We start from the raw sequence: 21091 nt of genomic DNA, 5'->3' as shown, positions 1-21091 counted from the left end.
AACAACAGCCATATTTAGTAGCCCCTGTCAAAAAATGCATAGATGTTTTATGGACAAACAAAAAGAACCTTGAAAAACAATGAATGTTATTACATGCTGATGCCAGGGCAATGGTGCATAAACAATTTGTTGCAATTTGCACTTGTTGAAATATTCAGAGCTCTTCATTTGCCAGAACACAAAATATTGCGAAGAAAAATATGTATCACAGAGCTGTGTGTGTCGTTGTACAGTATGTTTGTGTATACGTAACAGTCAGGCCTGCCGACAGAGGGGGACAAACGGGTATGTTGTCCCGGGCCCAGGGAGACAGGGGGCCCAGTTACATTGTAGACTATGTATTGGTAAGGGAGCACTTTCAGATTACTTTGTCCTGGGCCCAGCAAAAGCTGTCAGCGTCCCTGACTACAGTATATACGTAATATCAGAGGTGGAAAGAGTACAGAAAATGTGTACTCAAGTACAAATCTTTACTTTGCCTAAATTCTACTCAAATACAAGTAAAAGTACCTATCTAAAAATCTACTCAAGTAAAAGTAAAAAGTACTTCACTTAAAATGCAATTTGAGTAAAAGTTACTTAGTTACTTTTAATTAGCTTTCCTCTTGAGAATGTCATGTTTATTTTTCTTGAATATCGTCCTCCATAACCTCTATCTCTTGCTTGGCACCAGCCATCATCCAATACATTGATACAAGATAGTAAAATAGTGGAAATGCTGTGTGCCATCCTGCACAATCTTTCATTTACGGCGGATTGTGGCATTATTGTGCATGGCATTTTGTCTCTCAGTCATTTTTTTTTACTCAGTACTCAGGCCAGGTTCCAGTGTAATTGAGTAAAGTACTTGGGTCAAAAATGTACTCAAGTACAAGTAAAAGTATTAATTTAAAAAAATACTTAAAAAGTACAAAGTTTTCATAAAAGCTACTCAAGTACAATACTTGAGTAAAAGTAATTAGTTACTTTCCACCCCTGCGTAACATACATTGAGTGGCGTGCACCAAATGATGGCCGATAAGTGTACCAATAACGCTGTTTACAATGTCGTGTTAATAGCAGATGAAGCCATCTCGCAGTTCTATAAAAGGTATTCAGCGGTGAACACTAAGAGCCTAAGGGAGTACAACAATGCCTGGATCCACCACCAGGGTGGCATGCACTGTACGTGTCTCTCAGGGCTGACCTGGAGCCCAGAAACCACCCGGGTATTTTGGTCTTAAACTCGCCTCTCACCCATACAAGCCATTTTCATATTAAAGATTTTTTTGGGGGGGCGGGCTTTAATTTGGGAGAGAAATTGGGAGAGAGATGGGGAGGGGTCGGCAAAGGACCGGGGCCGGGAGTCGAACCTGGGTCACCCTCATGACAGCCGAGTGCCCAGCCGGTTGGCCACGGCAGGGCCCGTTTGAGTCAGTCCAATTGTATTGAAGATGTAGCCAATGGGGCAAGCCCTATAAACTGTGGGCTAGTCCCCACAAAAAAGCAAGCAAACAAAAAAAAGAACAGTATCAGCTCCTGGAGGACTAGTTGGCCCACCGTGAAAATGCCCTTTATGCCTGTAAGATTTTCAGTCCAGCCCTCGTGTCTCTCAATAGGAAGAAAGGCGCTCTCTTTCATACACCGAGAGCTGAATGCATGATGTATATTTCAGAAAGAGAGGCACGCAACCCCCCCAATACATAAACATGTCTGCATCCACTGGAGTCTTTTCTCTCCCCCTTTCAGAGATCCAGTGAGGGCTCTATTCAAGCCCTTTCAGTCAGGGCCGAGAAGAAATCTGATCAAACACGTGGCGGTGAAATCCAAACACATGCACTGTATGCATAATGTGGTGGAGACAGGAAGCACGCATACTCGCTCACCCACTCCGCCATGTTTCTAGCAGAATTCACTGCGAAAAATTTTATGCGTTTGTTTGCTTTACTGATGCTCATTTCAGTTGAACTGTTTAGGTTACTCCATATTCCCTATGGCATGCAGAGCGCAACGTGGATAATACAACTGAGCATTTCAAAGCCAAGGTGTTGACAAGAAACAGTTTATTTCCCCCCCTAGTAATCAAATGATACACGTGAAATGCAATTAGCTTCATCAGCTGTGTTTGTTGTTTTGCTTTCATTTCTTTATTTGCTTCTCTTCTCCCCCCCTCCTAGATTGTGTCTTTTAAGCTGAGCACAAATGACAAGGAATCATCAGAGTGTGTTGATAGACACCCAGTTGAAGGGCGCTCCTCCACAACAAAGCTGGAGCAGGGTTGAGGTTGTGGGGATAAAAGGGTCAGTTTATCTGGGCCCATAGTGGGGGAAGGGGGGCAAAATTAGAGTTTTCATTACATTGTATGTATTGGACGAGGGGCCGTTTCAGATGGCTTTGCCCTGGGCCCCGGCAGAAGCTGTCGGCGGCCCTGGGCAGGAGCACTGGCACCACTTGGCACCGTGCCAACTCATCTCCTTTATCTGATCAGCGCATCAATGGCTTTAAATGAGCTTATTAAGGAGGAGCGCGGTAATCACTCTGCCTCTGGGCTCTCATACCATACTGTACACTAAACCTATAATAATATTCACAATGTAGCTACTGCTGCATATACAGCTATGTGTTCAATAATACATGTATGCGAACAATACCACTTCGGAGCTCCTTGTGCAATAGAACCGTGGGTACTGTTAACTTAGATCAGACTTGTACGAAATTCCGAATGGAAAGAATTTCAATTCAAAATAATGCCATAATACGAACACTAGATGGTGCCATTACTTTCAATTTCTTTGAATTTAATCTACAACACCCATTGAAAGAACATAGAACACCACCACCTAGTGTTCGTATTATGGCATTACTTTGAATTGAAATTCTTTACATTCAGAATTTCGTACAAGCCTGACTTAGATCATCCGCATATATTGCAATTAACATAGTATGTGTTGTTTTACAATATAACTACTATGGATGAAGAGTGTGGCAATCAAATCCCTTTATAAGCAAGGTACTAGAAAACGTTGTATTTAAACAGCTTAATCAACATCTGGCTGGGAATGATATCTTGGAAAAATTCCAATCAGGCTTTAGAGCCAACCATAGCACCGAAACAGCACTAACCAAAATAATAAGTGATCTTAGGCGCTGCACTGCCGCAAACAAAGTTTCAGCACTTATCCTCCTCGACCTCAGTGCCGCCTTTGACACGATAGACCACAACATACTAATTGACCGCCTTGAATCTTGGGTAGGCTTGTCCGGTCACGTCTTAGAGTGGTTCAAAACATATATTACAGGAAGACAGTTTTTTGTCACCATCGGAGAATACGTCTCCAACAAGTATGATGTGCCTTTTGGAGTTGCTCAGGGTAGTTGCTTGGGCCCTCTCCTCTTTTCTCTCTATATGTTGCCCCTGGGCTCCATCATCAGAGAGCACAATGTTGATTTTCATAGCTATGCCGATGACACTCAACTATATATCTCTGTCGAGCCTAGCCAAACCACTGCCATTCATGCCTTGACTAAATGCATGTCTGCCATTACAGATTGGATGAACAGTAACTTCCTAAAATTAAATGAAGATAAAACTGAAGTGTTGCTCATTGGGCCTAAGAAAAAACGTGCAAAACTCCACTCAAGCCTAGGTGACCTAAGCATACACATTAAAGATAAGGTTACTAGCCTAGGTGTGGTCATAGACTCGGATTTGAGCTTTGAGCCTCACATCAACAAGATAACAAAATCTGCTTTTTTCCATCTTAGAAATGTCAACAAAGTGCGCGGCTTGGCCCCCGACAAGACGCTGAGAAACTTATTCATGCCTTTGTCACCAGTAGGATAGACTACTGCAATGCTCTCTTCTCTGGTCTCCCAAAAAAATTAATTGACAAATTGCAACTCATTCAAAATTCTGCGGCAAGAATCCTAACAAGAACCAGAATGAGAGAGCACATCTCTCCTGTCTTGGCAGACCTGCACTGGTTACCTGTCTCATACAGAATCGACTTTAAGATTCTGCTCACAGTATTTAAAGCATTAAATGGACTTGCCCCTAGCTATATCTCAGACATGCTCTCTTTTTATGCCCCTGCTCGAGCTCTCAGGTCCACTGATGCCAAGCTGCTAAGGACCCCCACCCCCCCGCAGAAGAAGATCGGCGACGCCGCGTTTGCCTGCTATGCGCCCAAGAGATGGAACGCCCTCCCCATCGAGATCCGATCAGCCACCTCCGTCGACTCCTTTAAGAAGCAGCTGAAGACCCACCTCTTCATCCTTGCCAACTCCTAGCTGCCAAGGCGTCATAGTGTCCCAGCTGCCGCAGCGCCCTTACTACTCGCAATCCAGCCCTGGCAGGGGGCTCCCCTAGGTGGCCGCTGGTCTCTGCCTGAGGTTTCTTCCTGACTACAGGGGGTCTTTTTTCTCAGACCTCACTGAGCTTTTTTTTCCCCTCACAAACTATGAATCAAGCGAAAGGGAGTTTTTCCTCACCCCTGATGCCAGGGGCCGCACCTGAGCGCCCAATCTCTGTGTGACTATCTATGACTTATGATAGGCCCAGCCACTATGGACCTTACACATCTAAGAATCCTGGTCCTAACCTACGTTGACCTTATGACTCTTCATTCTCTGTCTATCTCTTCTTCCTCTGCCTTCCTGCTTTTTCTGCCTCTCCTCTATACCTCTCCTTTTAAATCTATCTCTAACAATGTTTTTTCCCATTTGTTAAGCACTTTGAGTTACATGCCTTGTATGACACAGTGCTATACAAATACAATTATTATTATTATTATTATTATTATTATAATCACTCTCCTTCTGGGCTCCTCTACTGTGCGTTGTTTAACCTGTAATAGTCTTAGCCTCTTTGTGCAGCGGGGCCTGCCGGCATGCCTGTTCATTAATTGCAGAAAAGGCTCATCTACTACTACATCATAACAACATTGCTATTACATTACCAAGAGCCTTACTACCTGGAGTGCAATGCATATTGGGCTGTTTTTTGCATGTTTGTGAAGAAATACAACCACCTGAGAGCAAAATCACGTCAATAAGAAATAATTTGAGAAAGACTAACCATACGGCATTAGCCATGTTAGGTGTGCTACTGTATATGTTTAATTCGGGCTGGGGCTTTGGTTTGTGTTCAGGGACCCTTGGCGTCCTACGAGGTGTAGACCTTTAAAATGTTTGTGGGATATGCCCTCATCACACATGTAGCACAGCTAACGTGGGTAATGCAGTATGATTTTACTTTTCAAAAAACAGTATATCCGATTAATATGATTATGCTCTCAGGTGGTGGTCGTATTTCTTCCCAAACTTGCGAAAAACAGCTCAATATGATTCAACTCCAAATCATCCCTTTCAGAAACAGATTAAGAGTTGGACATTAATTTTGGTGGCAGTAAGGTTATGCTCTGCGCAAAGGGGTTAGCGTAGCTGCTGCACATAACATAGCAGCCTATGTGAGTATTTTTTTACAATACAACTAATTGCTACAGAGTGAATTTTAAAGTGTGTGTGTGTGTGTGTGTGTGTGTGTGTGTGTGTGTGTGTGTGTGTGTGTGTGTGTGTGTGTGTGTGTGTGTGTGTGTGTGTGCGTGCGTGCATGCGTGCGCGCATGCATGCGTGTGTTATTTATATGTTTTATTTAAACTGCACATTGGAGACTGGTGAAACACATTTCAAACGTCTGTGCTTACCTATGGGTTTTTGACAATAAAGTACACTTGAAATTAACAAAATGTTTCCTACAGGAGTGTGCCACGTTCATCATGAGGTAGCATAATGGAAAAAATAATGGTACGGAAAATGGCAGTGGATGAGTAATGGCTGCGGGAAAGCTATTCTCATATCACCATTTTGGAAAACGTGTTGTTTTTCGGAAGCCAACCTCAAGTTATGTAAAGAACCAGAATACTCAAAACATCATTGATCAGCTTATTGGCTTCAGTAATATTGATCGGTGCAAAGATTGATACAGGAGGAGAGAAATTCAATTTCAAACCACACCACACAGATATCTTCAAAAATCCAGATATTGTCCCAAAAAAAATGTTTTGAATAACTCGAGTGCGAGTGCAGCAAGTGAGTCAGCGCAATATTTACCCCTTGAGGCATTCGTTCTCACAAAAGTAAACCAGGCAAAAGGCTTTTCCTTTTTCACAATGTCCACAGGACAGCTTGCACAAAACATGCTTGTCAGTGTGCCAGTGTGCCCTGTTGCAATAGCATAGCATCTCAAACAAGGTCAGTCTCATAGTTAACATGCAATTATAGGCCTCATTCTTATGATTTAACACTTGTCATTTTTATTTTGTGTATTAATACAGAAAATTGTGCCCTGTGAATTCAACTGTAAAATGAATCTATATTTCAGCATATTGTCAGCACTCAGCGACACAACTCTCTAGTCAAGTTGATAACGCACAAACACAAAAAGTGTAAACAATCTCTCTCTCTCTCTCTCTCTCTCTCTCTCTCTCTCTCTCTCTCTCTCTCTCTCTCTCTCCGTCTCTCACTCTGTCTCTCTCTCTGTCTCTCCCTCCACCTCCACCTCTCCGTCTCTCTCTCTCTCTCTCTCTGTCTCTCTCTCTCTCTCTCTCTCTCTCTCTCTCTCTCCTCTCCTCTCTCTCTCCGGTGTCTCCTCAATAGTGTTTTGCGGGTAGTGATGTAGCCTCCACACACGGTCTTCCTTCCATGTCTCTGAGCTACGTGCTGTTGGGCAGCAACATGAAGTGTGATTGCAATCAAAGTCCGGGGGAAATGGCATTTCCAAGAGACTACACATTTCATTGGAGAGGGGCCAAAGGTATTTCCTTAGTCTTCTCAATAACAAACTCCATCTTGATTGCTCCACCAGACACCATAGCCAATCTCCAACAGACCAATCACACTTTTTCCCTACAAACACAGTCAGTCCTGTCTTGAAGGTTCAATAATCACCCGATAGATCACATACTCATTCCACGCGTTATGTTTCTTTTGCTTACACACAAGAAATATCACTGCTGGAGAAACACTTTTGCAGATACCAAGTGGAATTATGCCTCCCACAGGAATACCTGGTTGGAGAGAGAGAGAGAGAGAGAGAGAGAAAAAAAGAGAAGGATCATAACCATCAGTGAGCTGGATGAATGATAGGAAGGGAAAGGAAGCTATTCTGGACCGACGCGGGTCTCCTGGGCAGCATCGTGTCCAGTTTATCCAGTCTTCATCCGGACCTGTTATCTCACAGGATGTGGCATATGATGAAGAGGAGGTGGCTGAGTGTGACAGTGTGGTGGTGGAGGTGGAGGTGGCGATGGTGGTGGTGGAGGTGGCGATGGTGGTGGTGGAGGTGGTGGAGGTGGAGGTGGCGATGGTGGAGGAGGTGGTGGTGGTGGTGGTGGAGGTGGAGGTGGCGAAGGTGGAGGAGGTGGTGGTGGTGGTGGTGGTGGTGGTGGAGGTGGTGGTGGCGATGGAGGTGGTGGTGGAGGTGGAGGTGGAGGTGGTGGAGGTGGAGGTGATGGTGGAGGAGGTGGAGGTGGCGATGGTGGTGGTGGAGGTGGAGGTGGAGGTGGTGGTGGTGGAGGTGGAGGTGGTGGAGGTGATTATGGAGGTGGAGGTGGTGGTGCAGGAGATGTTCTGGGTGTTGGTCACCATAATAAGACCAATCATTGGGTGTCCCTATGGAGCAGGGACCAGCCCTCCTTCTGCGGCCACGGCTGAACACAGGAGATGACAGTGTAATCATAGCCCGTCGTGTCACCGCTGTGCTGCCGTGCCGCCGCGCTGTCCCCGGTGCCATTTGCCTCCCTTTCCAGGCCACTGATTGGTGTCATCGCGTCTGGAGGAGATCGATTCATTTGTGACAGCGATGAAAGAGCAGAGGACAGGATGAGAATCCACAGGAGGGCCAGATATTAATTTGCACTCGTCCATGGCATGAACTTGGTGTGCTGTTTTAGACTGTGTTTTCTTTGTCTCTTAAAAAAATAATACAACTGGTTCTTCTCTTTTAATGAATCAGGACATCACGAAACATGAATCAATGATTCACCTCACCACATGTAAAAACATAGCTACCATTGCCATTGTCATGCCTTGGCAGCTCTTTGGCAGGTATTTTGCCATCCAATAGGGCTGTCTATTGATAATGTGAGTGACTCCCAACCAAGGTTATACTATGTACTACTAGAGATACGCAAGCACACTACAGGGCATAGGTGCACAGATAGAGACGAGGTGGTGCTAAAGCTCCTGCTCCTTTGCCCTACTGTACAAAAAATGCCCTTTTGAAAGTTTTTTGTACTGTGTAATTTGTAATGTAGGCTACTGTGGTCGATGTTGTTGACATTATCATTTACAAATGCTTCATGATCAAAGTGTGTGTCAATAACGCCCTGATCCTGATATACGCAATATATAGCCTCTATAGAGCTCACAAGTCACCTGGAAATATATAGTAGACTGTAGTCTTTCTTGTTAGCATTTAAGGACATCCCGGTTCCCACCAACGAACAAAAATGAATGGGGACCAGTCTCAAATAAGGTGTGTGTGCAAACACGCGATTAGCGAACCCCCACAAATTGACAAGGATATTAAAAATAGGCTGTAGGGATGACATGATTGATCATTTTTATGTCAAACGCCAACATAGGCCTACATATGATGTTGCTATCACATGCCGAACCCGGAAAACTGGCAGGAGGGAGATTTCACTAGACGTGTCCATGGTAACCCACGGCAAACCTACACAAAACTGGTACGAGACTTTGGAAATATTTCTAACCAAGCTCTGATACAGGTTGTTTTTCACTCCTGGTAACACTCTTTTGATAAAACTTAAAAAGTGACATAACTGCAATTACTCAAATTGCCTTGGTTTAGTAATATAGGCCTACTTTCAAAACTTACCATCAAGGAGAAGTTTGCTCATGCGACTGGCTTCACATAAGGAAGTCCTTATAGCTCACGCGAGAATGTGAGACGTAGTTCTCAAAAATTCATGAGTAGCCAAAGGATAGAAACATTACTATATTATCTTTATGTTTCTTTTGATAAACACGCACATGTTGTTGTGCTGGTCCATTTGTTACTAAGGAAAGGATGCGGGGACAGGCGAATGACGGCTGTTGACGTCTGTCTTATATTTTTGGTAGCCCAATGTTAATTTTTGTATTCCTGGAAACCGGATGCCGTCAAAATGCTAATCCTTGCGTACAACTCGTTGTCACCCACCTGTGAGCTCTATAGCCTAGTGAGGCAGCTGGAAGTTCCACATGCCCCCCTGCCCGACCTTGAGCACCCCCCCCCCCCCCCCCCCCCCCCCCCCCCCCCCCGCCCGCCCCAAACAATGTCTGTGCACACCACTGCTGCAGGGGGTACGTGGAATAATGATCAAATGTATGGAATGGAGCAATTATATTGGGATATGCATGTACAGCATGAGTGAGCGGCTACTCATGACATGACAAAGGCTTAGGGGGGTACGCAAGACAGAAAAGGTTGGGACACACTGACTGCACAGGATGTTAAGCAGCCAAGCAATGCATTTATGGACCCCATTGGAAAAAAAACAAAAACCTATTTCTCTTCTTTGGACCAGTGGTCTCGGTGGCTCTACCCCAAGCAGTAGGTGACCTAAACGCACATAAATAAGCCACCCTTGGCTCCTCTCAGCTGTTCTGTTGCCAGGAAGGAACTCTGGATGAGAACACTCCTGGGGTCGTCCAACACACCCCACAGCTCCCCACCCCCAAACACGCATGCGCTTGCACACACACACACACCCATACACACACACACACGCACGCACGCACGCACGCACGCACGCACGCACGCACACACACACACGCACACACACACGCACACACACACACATTAACCTCCCATCCTCTCAGCCCTGTGAGTTACTGCAGTTGGGATGAGCGGACTCCAGGAGGGGGGTAGAAGTCATTTCCCCCACCCCTCCCCCACCAACACTATCTCTCCTCTCCCCTCCCTGCCCCTGCCCTCTACATCCTCTCCCTACCCTCTCCGTCCGTTTCCTGCCCCCTGCTCTCCATCCCCTGTGTGCCCTCTCCCTCCCTGCCCCCCCACCAGGGCCGTAACCAGACATTTTCAAATACTGTGGTCAAATACGGTGCGCTGTACTGTATACCGTACAGTCAAACTCTTAAGTTTGTTTTTAATAATCACTGCCTTGAGGATAAATGGGGTTGCCATATACAGACTGAATTTATCATTGTTGATCATATATCAATTTTCATCATAGATACATTTTACATTACCGAAAAAAATACAGAAGGACATTACCTCTGTGTCCTCAATGGTAGTTACGGCCATGTCCCCCACTCCTCATCGTCATCAGTGGGGAAGCTGGACCTCAACTGTCCCTGGCTGCAGTGCCTGCTGTGGACGGCCTGGTCTTTAACCTCCAAAGTCTCCCCCTCCACTCCAGACACCTTGATTAGTGGCTAACCGAGTAAAGAGTGCTGATGGGACAGAAAAGACTGATGACACCCTGCAGAATAAGGGGAAGACAGACTGGACTGGCGCACACTATACTTGCTTAGATAGCCTACTGTTGTGGAGTGTCTTATGAGCGTCGCCTTGGAAAACACACGGTAGAGAGACCTGAGCAGACTGCAAATCAGACCTCTGCCTTATTTCTTCCAGTTTTTTTCCCTGCTGGGCCTTTCGTAAAAAAAATAATGTTCAGAGAAGGGTGTAAAAGTCTTTAGAGGGCTGACTGTGCTGGTGTGGTTTAAAAAAATGAGTACGATGAAACGCATTGTATTATTGATGATTATGCTTATTTGTCTTACAGGGCGGAGTCTTCGACCAAATTTGTGGTAAAATTTGCAGCAAAATGAAACAAATTATATTTTAGACTGGGTGCTTGCAACAAACAATCCCACTTACGCTTACGATTCCCTACCGCTCTCTCTCTCTCTCTCTCTCTCTCTCTCTCTCTCTCTCTCTCTGCTTTTAGTGCTTGACCGTGCTGCAGGGAAAGGGACAATGACGTAAGGACTCATTAGCATTGGCACTGGGAGCAAATACAATACATCATCTCCAAGCACTCTACTTATAAGTGCTTGACACCTAAACATTATCTGATCATGGTGCAATTCATCACTTCCTGCCAACACCGCCGCTTAGCAGCAATGTTAATGTAGCAGAAATAAGATTCAAATGCACACTGTACACACCATTTAATATTGAACGTTAAAGTGTAGATTTTGAGTCTTTTTGTTTTTAGTCTTATCCTTTTTGTTGTTTTTGCTGTAAATGTGATCTTTATTTTTATCATTTATTATTATCATTGCCACATCATTTTTTTTTTGCTAAATTGAAGGCAGCATGTATAGGATTTCAATTCTCTTATTCAAAGTTTCCAGGGCTGATGAGACAATATGGCACCAATTTTGTGGGTTTATCATGTTATTGCTGGGAAGTTGGGTCACCTTTACAAATTACAATGACTGGGAATGTGTGAAATTGATAGCAGTGCCAAATATTCACGAGAAAGGACAATGTTGTAAATATTAATGATTTGATAATGATCACTTTCATTTTTACACACAGGACATTTCAATGCTGACCAAGCTGAAAGAAAAGTTTCAGACAGCAAATCCTTATATCAGCGGGATCTTATACTTCATTAATCTCCATTAGTGGAGTCCAACAGCGATGAGATCCACAATCAGCAGTAATGAAACCCTCCAAACGTACTCAACCTGCTGTCTTTACGGTAGTTCATCAATGTAGCAGTGTCGTCATTGCTGCTCTTATACATTCAGATCAGATATAAAGAAAGCAAAATGAAGAAGTGGCCAAGGACACCATGTTGAAGAAGCTTTGTTGCCTACGCATGACTTCGTGGTTGATTATGGTATGCTTATCATAAACATGACTTCATGGTTGATTATGGTATGCTTATCATAAACATGACTTCATGGTTGATTATGGTATGCTTATCATAAACTACAGCATCAGGCCTCATTTGACTTGTTAAAATGGATGCAGCCGCATGCTCTTTGAAATGCATCCTAGGCTGAAAATATCAAACGGTGCTTTAAAGTTGAAGCAGAAATCTAACCATCACGCAACATTTTTCATGTCCAGAATGCATTTGTGACTGCATGTGGACACATCCCTTTCTAACAGTCAAATGAAGGCCTCTCTGGCTTATCTACATGACGTGCGACATTGATAAATGTGTACATCTGAATTGATTGTTGCTGAACCACTTTAGCTCATTACCATAAAATTAGGATTTAACCCCTTAATGCACGCCGTACATCCAGTGGCACGCCGTAATAGTCATTGAAAAGTTAACTACCTTTGTACTACAATAGACATAACACAGTGCCTTAAGTAATGCAGTACAACTTGGTCCTTGCCATTATGGTAACAGCAAATTTATAACGCAGTGTCTGAAAGAGTCAAGTTCCCCTTTTCACTAGTGGCCAAATTTACTTTGCGGCTGGCAAACTTCCTCAGTTTGCCCAATTTGGTCACTTGATAAATAATGACTTCCGTCACTGTGGTGATTTTTTTTTTCCGCTTTTCCTGGGCATAGTTACATGGGGAGTGGGTGGGATTATGACAACATGGAACAACTTTGTGGGTCTGCTTAACACCCCACCATGTGCTTCCTACACGTCCTCTGTTTTGACTGAGCTCTCTGATGCAGTGAAAGGATGAGACAGTATGATCCAAAAACTGCGAAACACTTAAGCTGCGGATTTACCTTTTTTTGCATGTGTGTGTGTGCGCGCGCCCGTGTGTGCTCATTTAAGACAATAAAAAAGAAGAGTGTGAAAGAGAAAAAAGGAAAGGACAGGAAAGGGAGGATTCGTTTGCAATTATTGAATCTGGACACATTGACGTGCGTATAGCTCCAACCAAACCAAAACAAACTACACCACACCCAGCACAATTCACAAGTTCCAATGCGTCATTCCAAGACCGCTAAAAATATCGGGGTATAAATACAACTTTCCAGTCGGGAGGTGAGGCTGCAATGGTGTAAAGTTCACTCCTCATATACAGCGTAGCAGACTTAACAATGACAGAGCCTCCATCCATCCATCCATCCATCCATCAGTGCAGATGCTGTGGCAGACAGGAGACCTGCTGCCCTGATGCATCTGCCCTCATCTTGGCTAATTTCCTGGGATTGGGGTATGCCAGCTGGCCAGCGACAAGTGGGGATAAGGTCAAACACACACATACACAAGCACACACGCACTCATGCACATACACACACACAACCACACACGCATGAATGTAGGCACGCACACAGACACACAAACACAACACACACACACACACACACGCACGCACGCACGCATACACACACACACACAGACACATATGTGTGCACATATATGCATCTCCCCCACACACATATACACACATACACACACACACACACACACACACACGCACACTTCTGACAACACTGGGAGGGGAGTGCAGGGGTGGTTTATATCTCTCACACCCATCAATACTCCATACTCTCCATTTCTTGCCATGTTATTTATTTTAGATCGAGAAGACACCTAACAGCACAGGTGTCAGGCTAACAAGCAGAAAAGACATCCTATCAAATTGAAGCCTACACATTGAAGACATCCTACCTACACACACACACACACACAAACAAATCTGCAATATGCAATGCACTCCACGGTCAAGGCAAAGATAGCTACGCTACCCCCACATGGGAGCATGGAAGCAAAAACTGAAAGAGAATGTGGAAAAACATACTTTATTTTGGGGGATGATTGCTGTTTTGTGAATTGGTATGCACCTGTCATTCCTCATTGGTTCAGGGATAGGTAACAGGTAGAGTTATATGGTGCAGCTTCATTCTGTGGAGGGAGAGTGACAGGAGAGGAGCTATGTGCTGTGATGCTGTAAGTGCAAAAACTGAAAGAGAATGTGGAAAAACAGTGTCACAACGACCACCGGCAACATCCACATGACAAACATGTCACTCTGGCCGCATTTTCAGGTATAGGATTTAGGACCTTAAATTTCACTTAATCTGTTTTAAACCATCTGCTGAGGTCACACCGCCCCCAAAGGTTAGCGCTCTCGTAGTACAGTACACGAAAAAAGCATTTGCCAGGGTGTAATCCATACGACTCACTAGATTTTCATTGGCTGGCCTGTATAGACATATCCCAGATCCTCAGCCCTGTCATCAGAGGTAAGTGCAAGCTTCCCCTGTCTCCACAACATGGCATTTTGCTGTCGCCTCCACCTGCTGTTTCCTAATTCAATCACAGTGAACCCTGTGAGGCAACACTGCCATCCACAATCACTCCAGGCTGCACAGCAGAGAGATGGCCTGAGGTGCTGGACACTGTGCAGGCAAAAGATGAGACTCGACTTTCCATTCTGCCTTTCAAGATGGGCTTTTTTTTTTGACAGAAATCAATCCCCATATGTCTTAAGATTTTATTTTGTTTCGTTTCATTTCACCTGCGTGCCAAACATGATTCAAAATGCAGCTATGGTTCAAAAGATGTTAGTGTGTTGAGTTTGAGCCTTTGTTTTCTGCGGCTTCCTTGAGCAAATAAGGAGCCGGACGGGAGTAGACAACATGGGCCATGGCTTCTCAGGTATCCGGGGCCGATACTGATCCAATAAAGTTCAGCTGAGGCATGCATCACCCGGCTGCTTAAGTGCATTAATTTGCTCTGTGCAATAGCTCTATCCAATATACCCTGGAGCGAGTCAGTCAAGAGCTCTGACACTCAGCATCATTGCTACAGAGACTGAATACATTGTGACAAGTTTAAAGGGAGTTTTGTTTGTTTGTTTGCCGAATTACCAAGATGGTGTGTTATCAAAAGAATGAATTACCAAGCTGGTGAAGAAAGAATGAATGAATGAATGAATGAATGAATGAATGAATGAATGGATGAACGAATGAATGATGGATGGATGGATGGATGGATGGATGGATGGATGGATGGATGGATGGATGGCAACACCCACCATGCAGCATTGTAATTTCTCACCAACATAATAACCCTGCCAACTTCATAAAAAGGTACAGTTCAGACGTAATAGCCTGGCCAACATAATAATTTCCTGCCAACGAGAAAACGGTTGCCTTATTACATTTCCAAGAAATTATTACGTTAGTGGGAAGGTTGAGAAGTCTTACATTTTGTCCTATCAACGTAATAAATAACTAATTCATGGAAAGTAGAAATTTTATCCTTTGCCTAATATATTCCACTGCATATTTTTTGTATTAAGTTGGCAGGGTTATTACATTGGTGGGAAGTTAGATGATAGAGTAGTGGCATATAACATGGTCAAAACCCTTTCGGTCAATCTCCCCTTTCAAAAGTTATCATGCAAACGATCATCAGTGACGGATGGGTCAACAGCTGAATGCACACACACACACGATCAGAAGCCCGGAGAAAAGAATTCCTCCAGCATCTTTGCTATAGGTGGAGGCATAAAGAGGAATATATGCCAGTTTGTCTTTCAAGTGCACAGCAACATAAAAGAAATGATCACAACACAACACAACTTTGTTAGATCCCATGACTTTTATGATTTTATGACCAGCAAACAAAGCAATATGGCTGCAAGCACATTATGAGGTATACCAATGAGGCCATGGCAAGGGACAAAGAGAGAGAGAGACCCCTCTAGTCCTGGACCCTGCTTCTCGACAGTGTCGTAGCTATCTAGTTATAGCAACTTAGTAAGTTGCCAATGGGAAATTGCATCGCAAACAAGTAAGTTGCTAACTGAGTTAGCAAACGATACTGTCGAGAAACGGAGCCCTGGCCAGCTCTGGTGATACTGTTGCAGAGGGACCAGCTGCCTTCCTAGGGCATGGAGTCGCAGATGCCTTGGTTGGTGGTGAGGAGCTTGTCGATGGAGATGCCGTGGGAGGTCAGGGTATCGCGCAGGCGCTGCAGGGTCTCCTCGGGCAGGGTGCGGGTGCGGCTCATGATCCAGGCGTAGTCAGCGTACTGAGAGGCCAAGTTCCTACAGCCGTACACCAGGGTGTAGTTCTCATAGTCTGTGTCCAGGACCCAGTAAGCGCCGGGTGGAGATCCTAATGGGAGGTGAACAGAAAAGATGCTGAGGTGAGGTAAGGTAAGGTAAGGTACAGTAAGGTAAAGTAAGGTGAGGTAAGGTGAGGTAAGTGCCTTCTGGTCTTTTGGAGGAGAAACTTCCAGGACAGATGCGACTGCGCTGTATCTGCTGTGTTAAATAGTATTTCTTGCTCATTTATAAACATTTGTGAACATTTTGTTGATAATTAGTTCATTATTTATAAAGTGTTTATAAAGCTGTGAATAGGTAGTTATTCTAAAGTGTTACCGAAAAGGTAAGGTGACTGTATGGTAACCAAATACATAACAAGGTGTCATAGCACGTTAGTCAGGCTCGGCATAAAGGTCCAGGAAAAGGTCGAAGTCCTTGATGTGATACGAGTAAGACGTGAATGCCGGCGGGTGCCATTACCTGGGTAGAAGGTGACCTCCAGCTTGGCAGGTTCATTAGTAGGGTCCACTTGCTTGGCGGTGCCCTGCATCTCACTCACACTGCCATCAGGCCTAACTCAAAGAAAAAACAATAGCACGCACACGCACGCACGCGCACACACGCACACACACGCACACACAGTATCAAAAAGTGATGCTAAACTCAAAAATACCCCCTTGTGGCAACATGACTTCCCTAATGGCCAGAAGGATTAGGGAGAAGTCGAGGTCTAGGCGACAGTGAGTGTCAATCGGTATCAAATATTGATGCCTGGTCAAATGGTGTCAGAAATGACACCAGGGGTGTGGGAATGCGTTGTTCATACGCACATACTACAAAAGTTCGAAATAATTTCACTCCACATTTCATAGGCATCAATATATTGAGACATATGGAAAAATGTGGATTAAGTGACAATATTTTTATTTTTTATTTATTTGATCTTTATTTATCCAGGAAGGTCCCATTGAGGTATGAAACCTCTTCTCCCATGGAATCCTGGGAGTTTTACATATTAGTTTTATGTAGAGTAGAGAGTAGAGTGCTTTTATTGTCACTATATAAATACAGTGAGATTCTCTTTGGAAGCAACCTACAAATGCCCACAAATGAAAAGATATATTAACATTAAATAAATAATATATATATATATATAAATAAAATAAAATACAATAAAATAAAATAAATAAAATAGACATGAAATGAAATAAAATTAAATGAAATAAAATAAAATAAAATCCATATGCATCTCACTGTATAGAGAGTCCTGAAGTATTGAGGGGGGGCAGGTGACGTATTGAGTTCAAAAGTCTAATGGCAGGATAGAAACTGTCCTTCATTCTCGTAGTGTACAGCTGTGCTTTCCATGTGACCACCACCACAGGTTAAGTGAGATGTACATAGTGTTGCAGTTTGTTGAGGAAGGCTCACTACATTGCATAAACTAGCAAACTCTTTCTTCACAAACCTGTAGCTCTTTAGTAAGATGAGTGCATAGCAATGTAAAAACTAAAGCTATGGCCTTGGCAGCGGGCCAAATGGCTGCGGCACTTACATTTGCTGAGGACCCGGGTTTGTTTCCTGGCACAAGGTAATTTCCCTACCCCCCCATCTTTTCCTCTCTCTTTCCCTCTTCCTCTCATATTCCTGTCACGGTCTTTCACTGTCCTGTCCTGAATAAAAGCATAAAAGCCCAAAAAATATTTTAATACAAAGCTCTTACATCAGCTCAGCGTTCAGCACATCCACGACTCCGTCTCCGAGGGTGTAGGTGGCCTGGGCACACTCGCCCATCTGGAACACGTTGGGCAGCTTCTGGATCTCGTACCACCTGCCCAAATACTGTAATAGGCAAAGAGGGCAAAACACAAAACCGACAAGCTGTCAATGCACTTACTGCTGTCAATGCACTTACTACCTTAATGTGGTGTTTGTACCACCTCACAGCAAAAAACATTAGACCGGCAACCGGACATATTGCCGGACTAGATTGAACATATATAGTACAGCACTGTGATGTGGTGTTTGCACTGATTGATGAAATAATACAACAAGCAAAGCAGCAAAACATTCAAATGACAATCTGTCAGTCCAGCTTGAATATGCGCCATTACAATGCTGTTTGTTGTGCACACTGTGGCACATGCCTTTTGTTGCTTTTTCATTTCCATTTATTTTTTAAATTGATACTCCATTGAGGAAACAACACTTATAGCATAAATATATGCACATTTATTTTGCATTTGGATTCAATAATTGCATGCGTACAGTACAGTATAATGGTGGCGTTAACTCTTACCCTGGCGACATCGAAGTCCTGCTGGACCGGGGGCTCGGGGCATTTGCCAGGGTGGATGACCTGGGCCTCCCCCACCAGAAGACACAACAGGGTCAGAGACAGCACTTAGAGACTTGCCATGGTTCAGTTTCTATTTACGTACCTGCCAATGGAGCACATTAGGAGAATTTAGTTGACTTTTATCCCGTGACACCATAGGTAGCCAAAGCGATCACCTCTCTGTGATGAGTTATCTCAAACATCTAAAATCATGTCAAGACCAGTTAAAGGAAATGAATGCAGAGGCTTCTTCAAAGACCTTCCCGCCCTGGTCACTTTTGTACGCTTCAGTCTGAATGAAAGTGAAAAGTGAAAGCCCATTGGGAAACTCCAACTCCCATTGTCATTGTGACACAGCACACAAGTGAACACTGCACACTGCACACAACAAAATTGCATTTATGCCTCACCCGTGCAAGGGGGCAGCCCTCAGTGGCTCCCCATGGGGAGCAGTGCAGTGGGACGGTACCATGCTCAGGGTACCTCAGTCATGGAGGAGGATGGGGGAGAGCACTGGTTGATTACTCCCCCCACCAACCTGGCGGGTCGGGAGTCGAACCGGCAACCTCTGGAATGCAAGTCTGACGCCCTAACCGCTCACCCATGACTGCCTAATGTATGTATAGTGTGTCAACACCTCTTACCTGTAGCTGAGTAGTGTTGCGGACTGAACCCAAAGGGAGAGAATTTATACAGAAATAATTTGACTATATTATCAGACCAACCCCCTATTCATGTAATTACAGTAAGGACACACCCCAGCCAGTATCTCAAGGAAATTATGTTGCTGATGCTTTGGGAAAAATCTCCCAAGTGCGCACCTGTGCTAACAATGATGAGCTGGGTGGCTGGGGGCCTAAATCTGTGTCTTTATGAGAGTGACTTGGCCGTAGTGTATTGCAGCATATGTGCCTGCACAACTGATCAACATGGCCTGCACAGCTGGCCATTGGTTGGTCAAAAACATAGCAGATACAAGCTAATCATTCATTCTTCAGAATTTTGGATGTGAATGTTAATTAATATGAATCACATTTTCCCCTGGATAGCCTATTTAGTAAGTGTATATTATACTAAGAAAGGAAAATCAATCGTTTGAAAGCTTTTAATCAAGTGCATATTAAATGACTCGAAGGTTCCTGTGCTTTGGTGAGAAAAACTTGTTGGCCCTATACTCTCGAAAAGATTTCCAGTTGCTTACAACTTCGGGCCTCTAAAGATACCAACTCCTTTGGCAAAGATGATGAAAGGATGAAAGAGAATATTCACAGACAAAACCTGTTGACGTGGCATGAATGAGTAGCAGCCAGTGTAGTACACTCCGTGGATGCCCTTACGAAAATCGACCATGGTTTTAGTTGGTAACCATGGTTTTACCATGGTATGTCATGGTTACTGTAAGTACATTACTATGGCTTATCCATGTTTTTGTTGGGTAAACATGAAAACCATGGTTTCTGACTAACCATAAATCGTGGTTATTCATGGTTTTCATGTTATTTTCAGCATGGTTTGTGACTATGATAACCACAAACCATGCTAAAAAACATGGTTAATTGTGGGTTTCATGGTTAAAAAAACATGATGTCTTGTGCGCAGCCATGGTGTAATGGTTAGGGAGTTGGACTGAAGATCACAGAATTGCAGGTTTAAATCCCACTCTTAACTCTCCCTCCATCCCCATCCATGGCTGAAGAGCCCTTGAACAAGGTACCATACCACCCACATTGCTCCAGGGACTGTATATAAATGTGCGGCAGCTGAGTGTAATTTAATGAATTATTATAAACCGTGGTAAAACCATAATTAGTTTTCAGAGTAAAAACATGGTTAATATTGTAGTTAAACCATAGTCAAACTATGATTGAATTATAGTTTATAAAAAATAAAAAAAAAAAAAAAAACGAACCCTGCTGAAAAAAAAACATGAAAACCATGATTTACCATGGTCGATTTTCGTAAGGGCATGTTCACATGTATGAATTGTTAAACACCTGATGCAAGAATCGTTGCTGAACAAATATTTTCCACATCCATCTGCAGCTTTCACTGAAAGGGTCCAACATGAAAGCAGCCAGAAATAATCCTAATCTTAATGTAAACATGCCTAACCTTAAAGATAGGTTAGCTATCCTCAGTTGCCCGGACCTTGGTGACATGGGTGCAAGTCAAACTATTTACTTCTGTCCTTTCCTGTTGCTTGTGCCCTTGTGACAAGATTCAATGTCAATTGATGAACAAAGTTTTATAACATATCTCGTAAACACATCGTTCAAAAGTTTGCACTCATTTGCAATCGGGATGCTGAATGGGGAAAAGCTCCCCAAAAAGTGTGTGGGCCAGCAGCCCTTTAATTCTGTGCCACGGGCTTCTGTCCACAATATGAACACTGTAGCTGTTAGTAGTAGTGTTAAAGATGAGTCAGGGTTTGAACAAAAGGCGCAGGAGCAAACTTGCTGTGCTTCACAAAGAGCTCCTTGGAGACTGACCAAAAACATGAAGGGTTGACAAATTAACAGAAAATTAGGACGTAGATATACTGACTGATTGGTCAAGAACACATTAACAACAGGTGGTGAGAAACAAAAATGGAGGGAAACGTAATGGAAGGGGCAAGGAGAAAATGGCAAACAAAAACACAGGATCAAGTGCATATCACATCAGACTAAAAACCAAACAAGACAGGAAATGTCCGACAGTAACAGTGACCACTAGAAGCCAAAAGAGACATACTGTGTAGCACATAA

The 21091-nt window shown here is 43.8% G+C and overlaps 1 pseudogene; it reads right to left on the bottom strand.

The window, feature by feature from the left end:
- Positions 1 to 15558: 15558 nt before the first annotated feature.
- Positions 15559 to 18425, bottom strand: LOC134461701 (apolipoprotein D-like; annotated as a pseudogene).
- Positions 18426 to 21091: the final 2666 nt, after the last annotated feature.

This window comes from Engraulis encrasicolus, chromosome 2, assembly GCF_034702125.1.
Source record: "Engraulis encrasicolus isolate BLACKSEA-1 chromosome 2, IST_EnEncr_1.0, whole genome shotgun sequence".
In the NCBI taxonomy this organism is placed as follows: domain Eukaryota; kingdom Metazoa; phylum Chordata; class Actinopteri; order Clupeiformes; family Engraulidae; genus Engraulis; species Engraulis encrasicolus.
Note: the sequence above shows the minus strand (reverse complement) of the source record. Positions and strands in the feature narration are given on the sequence as shown.